Raw genomic sequence first — 7,229 nt, forward strand, 5'->3', positions numbered from 1 at the left:
AGCTGAGCTGAAAATTTTTGTAAAAATCACAGCCTTCATAATGGTGCTAACCTTTACTTAAAATAAGCATGAATAAGATATCTTTAAGAGATAACAAAGAGAAAGACTACAAGAGAAATAAAATGCTAGTTCAACTACTTGTTAGCATTGAAGGCATTATCGAACAGTTCATTTTGTCACTTTGATGAGACGACACAAAGGACTTCTAAAGCCAGTGCTACAAATCAAAACAAAAATGCATTGAAAAGTGTTAAAATTTTTCATAAGCCCACCATAAGCCAGTATCCGCACTTGTGCATTCTTTTGGTTGAAAGCCCGCCATGAAATGAACACCCTGCAGTAGAGAAAAAAAGCCACAGTAGGCAGTAGTATGAACTGAAGGCAACATACATATTTACTTATTATGCATGTACAGATTATAAGGTTCTCATATGAAGTCCAAGCAACAATGCAACTTGGCAACAGATAGCAAAGACAGATTAGATTGCTGGTCTGAATATGTGACATTTCAGCACAGCTAAGTCATTTTAGTATGCATGTATTTGAGACACCTTTTGAGCATCTTGTATGTTTATTGTAAAGCAGAGTATTGTATTGTATTGGTCACCTAAGCATCAGTATTTAATTTTCATCTCATCTCAATCCTTATACTCAATACTCCAACCGAACATGCCAGGTATTACCCATGTACAACTTCTTGGCTGCTTCAAGATTAATTACTGGCTTGCTAAGGAGGTGCCATCCTTTTATTAAGTTTCACAATTTACAGTTGTGCTGGCAAAATTTGCCTTGTTAACTAAAGCAGCGTTTTTTGTTTATATACATGTTTGCCCCTATGACAGCTTATTGGCATGACAGAAACAGGATCATTTATCACATGAATGTTCCACCCTCACACAGAAGGTCTTATTCAAGAATGAGCACCAAGATCTTTTAATGTTCACATTTGCAGCAAAAATTCTGTGCAATTTTTTGCCCTCCATTTCTGCTGACATACAATTCCACTTCCTACAGCTAACTGCCTGTAGGATCAGCTTAGTTGCATACATGAAGCCAGTTGCAAACAAACATTTATGCATATTCTGATATGCGCTGACTGAAGACCTGTGGAAGCAGTCATAGACAACATCTATTTCTCTGGACCCTGGGAGCTGAAAAGTAAAAAGAGCTATCGAATGTAACAAATCGGATAGTGTTTTGTCTGTACAATAAGTGCAACGTAGCCAACTACACACAGTAGCAAATATAGTCACCTTGGTATGTGCATGGAGCTATAATTCCTGGCAGGCACCCAAAATCAAAACAGAAAAAAAAAGAATAAGACATACACGGTTTTTGGCTGTACAGCTTCAAAGAAGCCACTCCACCCCAGATATACTAGACTGTGACTCACAATATGCAACTTTTTTTTTACACAAAATTATAGCTGATTATCGAATAGTGAGAAGATTTAATCCTTAATATTCTTCACTGCACTGCATGCATCAGAACAGCAGGAGACAATCGAGTGCATGCACACTCTATCTTCAGTACCAAGTAAGGGGCCCCAGAAATCAGGGCCAGAACGAAAGGCTGCGGAGTCAGATGTGAGGCGAAATAGGCTGGCTAAGTAGAGGCAAGAGTCTTAATTCAGCTGTCTCAAGGTGACCTAAGCTGCACTGGCTATGATATCAAAGTCAGTATCAATTCACTCTTGACTTATGGTCCCTCTGTAGCCCAATGAAGCCCATGTACTGCATCTGGGTTTCATTGCATCAGTTAGCTTTATTTGCAAATGCTGGAGTGTACCCACTCAGAATTTAGTAAAGACTATGAGTTAACTAATTACAATGCCTCGTCCTATACTTCCTTCTCAGAATTCACTTCATAATAGTGTTTTCCTGGCATTTGCTTTGGCACTATACACTCGACTGTAGATATTTATTATGCAAATATAGAAGGTAGAGCAGGGAGTGATGATGGCTTGAAAGAGGGAGATGTTGCTTTCAAACTTTGACAATAGCTTTTCTTTGAATATTGCTACATGGTCTCAAAAGCCTGAGACACATTCAAATTGCTACCTCAGCCCAAGACACTAGCTGATATGTCGTCAATGTATGACCAAAGTAAGGTTTTTGCAAATTTCCCCTGCTGCCAAATTATTGATGTGCCATATTATAGTCCCCCATAGCAAGTGTTCCTACCCAAAGATGCATAACCAGAAATATTTTTGGGGGGGTGTTACACGCCGCTGGTAAAAAAAAAATAAAAAGAAAGAGAGCCAGTGCCCAAACAATATCTTAGTCATTTTTCTTGATAAATAAATCGGAAGGGCTAGTTGTTTCCTTCACTGTAATATGTACATAAAAATAAAAGGACTTGATTCGTAAAGAACATTTATTTTCTCATAAAAAACACCCGTACGAAAAATCGCGGCTATATATTTTCACACAATATACAAGAACACAGAAGCTTCTGCTCTACAACAAAGTCAGCGACTGCGAACAAATGGCATTTGTCAAAACTTGTACCCCATGCATGTGAACCTGCGCCCGGCCGTGAGGCGCTTTAAAGAAAGCATTTTTTATTTTCACAATTGTTTATGAATTGAGAAGCACGAAAAAGTAGGCTGACATGAAAAGGTGAGTGTAATTGTATGTACTGTGCCTACAATTAAAACGAGTGTCATATCTCGTGCAATGGTGAAGAAGAGTGACTCTTTTCTGCAATAACTTCCGCTTCCTATTATAGAACTGCGATAATGTGCATCAGTCTTTTTCGAGAATAAATTGACACTGCTTATTTTCGTTTTTGCATTTTATTAGGTATATTGATGCGGTGTGTAAATGGCATGGGCGAATAAAAGGCAGAAAGGAGGGGGGAGGGGGATGCAGCGCTCAAAAAAATTCAGGGGGTGTTCTGACACCAAAACACCCCCTGGCTGCGCCCCTGCAAAGATCGATGGGTAAACTTAAAGGCTGCTCGCAGCCACTAAACGTAATTAAAATTGACTGTGCACAGACTTGTGTTTCACCATGCTGTAGGGAATCGCAGCTAAATAGCAAATAGACATTACCTAAATACTGCTGCTCTGCTGGACAGCCAAAGAATAAGATGTTCATCTCCACTTTCCGACTTGCACTGCAACTTTTCAGCCTAAATTGGTTCTCTATCTGTATTTGTATTTCAATCTGAATTGAGTCCTCAAAATTAAGGTAGTCAAAGGCACTGCACTATCTTCTAGCACACATCCACTCTGCTGTCATCTGTCCTCCATGCACGGGCAAAACATGTGATGCAATGCAGAACAATTACGAGATACTTGGGGGCACATGACTTCGGCTAAACTTCCTAAGAATTTTTTCCGCACGGGAAACAAAATGTGCTGTGATAAAAATCTCAAAAATAAGTAGTACCATTGGTACAAGCTGCCACATGTGCATCTGCGTATTTACTTGAATCATATATATGTTTGAATTTACACATTAATGCGCAGTATTTGGGACAGTTTGGTGCATTGCATTTTTAACCACTTACTACCATAGTTGACCAGTGTACAGGCCCTTATCAGTCCCACAGCAATCTTGTGTGCAGTGTACTTGGCTTCTCATTAGTGTGAAAGCAATATATGTCCCATTAGCATGAATACCAGTATCCATTGCCATCTATGGCGCAAAATTCTTTAGTCGCGTCACCATGCTCTTGCATGACATCAGCAGTGCAGCATATGACAGTGACGTCTACAGCAAAGAAGAAAAAATTCGGCAGAGACACTTAAGACTGCTTACATGTGGAAATTTGAAAGCATATTACTGTCCCTGGGTGCACTAGAGACCCAACCATACACACACACACCTGCATATGACACCACCTGGAATGCTGTACGATGAATGGTTTCATCACAATTTTGATACAGAAATTGTTTATTCAGGCAATGAAACAGTGCAGTAACTGTTTTACAAGTCGGTGAACACCTTAACTGCACCTTAAGGGAAGGGGTAAAGAGTCTGGGAAGGCGTACAATTGAAGGTGCATAGGTATGTCGTCAGCTCAAATCCCTGTCGCAAGCTAGCCTTCAACTCCACTAGCATGTGCAAGCTATATGCAACAAGAATTCATATGACACCACCAGAATGCTGTACAATAAGCGGCTGCGTCACAGTTTTGACGCAAATATTGTCGGGAAAACTAGTGCCACATGGAGGTTGGCCAGTGACAAGTATATATAGATGAACGACATGTATAGGAGTGTCTGAATTGGCAGTGCTTGGCCTGCTGTTTACGTCATATGGCCGCTTTGATGATGTCATCTTATTCTTCTTGCCATTGCTGGGATTTTCTGCTGTATATGCGAGTACGCACGCTAACACACACACCGCCGGCTTTTCTCGTAATGGGACTAGTATTGCTTTCGCATCAAAACAAAATTTCTTCTGAAGATGAGGGGAACTGAACCAAGGATCTTCAGAATGCAAGGCGAGCATGCAACCCATAGGCCACAAAACTGCAAAGCTTCTTGGCAAATACTAAAGGCGAACCCCAGTGTATGCATTTCCTTACGACTGTAAGCTAGCTAATGAGTAGGTGAGCCATTAGAAAGGAAGGACTTCAGTAAAACATGTTTTTGGGCAAGTTGGTAACATTCTTGAATCACCCCGGCAGCGAAGAGGCACACACACACACAGAGAAGGAAATCAAAACACGGACGAACGCTGCACTCACAACTGGTTTATTGGGAAAAATTTCGGGCATAAAAAAGGATCACGCGTCTGCGCACTACAGAGAAGAAAAAAATCGTAACAACCACGTGCCAAAAAACACCAGAAAACACCTTATCGTATTGCCACGAAAAGTTGAACTCCGAAGTGTACATAAAAACCGACACATCACTAATACAGCCATCTGCTCTTTTCTTTATATGGAAGGCCTCCAGGAGTTCACATGCCGTTTGATACTTGCTGTTGCCTAGACTTCTAACACTGTCGAAACATGGTGAACATGTCGTGCATGACTGGCAGTGCTTAACCAAGTGCACATTTTCTTTGTTCTTTAGATTCCTTTGGTGCTCCTCTAGCCGGTCGTTGATACATCGCCCCGTTTGACCGATGTACACTTTTCCACATGAAAGTGGCAGCTCGTATACAACCCCAGAAGCGCACTGCACATAGGGCGTGGTGTGCTTTTTACCACACCCACAGAAATGAAAGCTTCACCGGAGCTGGAAAAACGAGCAGCACCCCATACCTGTTCGCAACCTTCTTCATGTTATGCGACACTTTATGTAGGTAGGGGGTAACTTCCGGTCGCAAGTTCCTGTCCCTCTTCTTCGTCATGGGGTTCGCTGTGAGTGCCTTCACTTTTTTCAGACAAGCTTCTGCAACAGAAGGAAAGGGACTAACATTCACTTATGAGACACCGGATAATGATGAACTTCAGCTTTTAGATATTCGGGTGAAGTTGGGCAGCGATCATACTTGTTGGATGTACGCCCCTCGTGTTCAGAAGCAACTCTTGCCCTACGACTCTACTCATTCCAATGTGATAAAAATAGGCATAGTTAGCTTGTGTCTGGATTCGGCGCTTGAGAAATTGTGCGTCCATGAAATGCAGTCTAGCTTTGAGAACCAATTGGCTAGAATTTTTTCAGCGGGCTACCCCTTGTCGGTCCTGACTTCTGTTGCAGAAAGCCTAAAAAAAGTAAAGGCACGCACAGCGAACCCCATGACGAAGAAGAGGGACAGGAACTTGCGACCGGAAGTTGCCCCCTACCAACATAAAATGTCGCATAACATGAAGAAGGTTGCAAACAGGTATGGGGTGCTGCTCGTTTTTTCGGCTCTGGTGAAGCTTTCAAAGCTGTGGGTGTGGTAAAAAGCACACCACGCCCTATGTGCAGTGCGCTTCTGGGGTTGTATACGAGCTGCCACTTTCATGTGGAAAAGTGTACATCGGTCAAACGGGGCGATTTATCAACGACCGGCTAGGGGAGCACCAAAGAAATCTAAAGAACAAAGAAAATGTGCACTTGGTTAAGCACTGCCAGTCATGCACGACATGTTCGCCACGTTTCGACACTGTTAGAATTCTAGGCAGCAGCAAGTATCAAACGGCACGTGAACTCCTGGAGGCCTTCCATATAAAGAAAAGAGCAGATGGCTGTATTAGTGATGCGCCGGTTTTTATGTACACTTCGGAGTTCAACCTTTTCGCGGCAATACGATAAGATGTTTTCTGGTGTTCCTTGGCACGTGGTTGTTACGATATTTTTCTTCTCTGTGGTGCGCAGACACATGAGCCTTTTTTATGCCCGAAATCTTTCCCAATAAATCAGTTGTGAGTGCAGCATTCGTCCGTGTTTTGAGTGTTCCTTCTCTGTGTGTGTGTGTGTGCCTCTTCGCTGCCGGTATGATTCAAGAAAGGAAGGAACCTTCCATGAAAGAGCTCACGATAGGGCTTTCGGATTCAAAGCACGTGAACAGTCCTAAGTGCCCTCCGCAATTTTTAAATAACACAAGCTCTAAGGTCATATATATGCTTAACGGTGTCAGCGAGACCGGGGTGGTAACAAGGGCAACGATGCATAGGATCGAGTTACCGACTGACTGTTGCTAAACAGCATGAGTAGTGCATAAACTTGCAGAATGGTATACTTACCTTGCACGAAGGCAAAGATAAGCTTCACAGAGCATATTAGTGTTTCAAGACACATATATATGGTACTGAGGACAAGCAGAGATTGCCATCAAGAGAAACTACAGGTAAATGAATACTAGATCAATTCATGGCAAATTTCAAATACATTCAATAACTCCGACTTCCGACAATTGAACAATTCCGCAAGTTCTAGTAGATCAAGTAACTAGTGCCCTGTTTTAGAAATCCGAAATTTATATCTGGGGGCTGGAATCAGCAATGGTAAAAGCTTAGCGAAGTGCCTTCTCAGAGCTCGAGCCTTTATAGAAGCCTGCATAGTGCAAAGTATGATAATTCTCTAAGCTGAAAGACTTTCAACATAGTTTTTGCAAAAAGCGCCATAAACTTTTACAATGAGCACAATAGCTCCTTTCCCTCCTTCAAGAAACATATTTAAATTGCAGCCAGGCGTAATTTGCAGTAAAACAAATGGAGCCTACCTATATGAATCCAAACAGACATCACATCAAAAAGTTGCGATCATTATAATGGCACTGCTCAAATCATTCAGTATGCGAGATACGAAATGGGACATGTTTGTCTGTTTTCCCACACAG

This window comes from Amblyomma mixtum, chromosome 3 (genome assembly GCF_055824585.1).
Source record: "Amblyomma mixtum isolate Tamu chromosome 3, ASM5582458v1, whole genome shotgun sequence".
In the NCBI taxonomy this organism is placed as follows: domain Eukaryota; kingdom Metazoa; phylum Arthropoda; class Arachnida; order Ixodida; family Ixodidae; genus Amblyomma; species Amblyomma mixtum.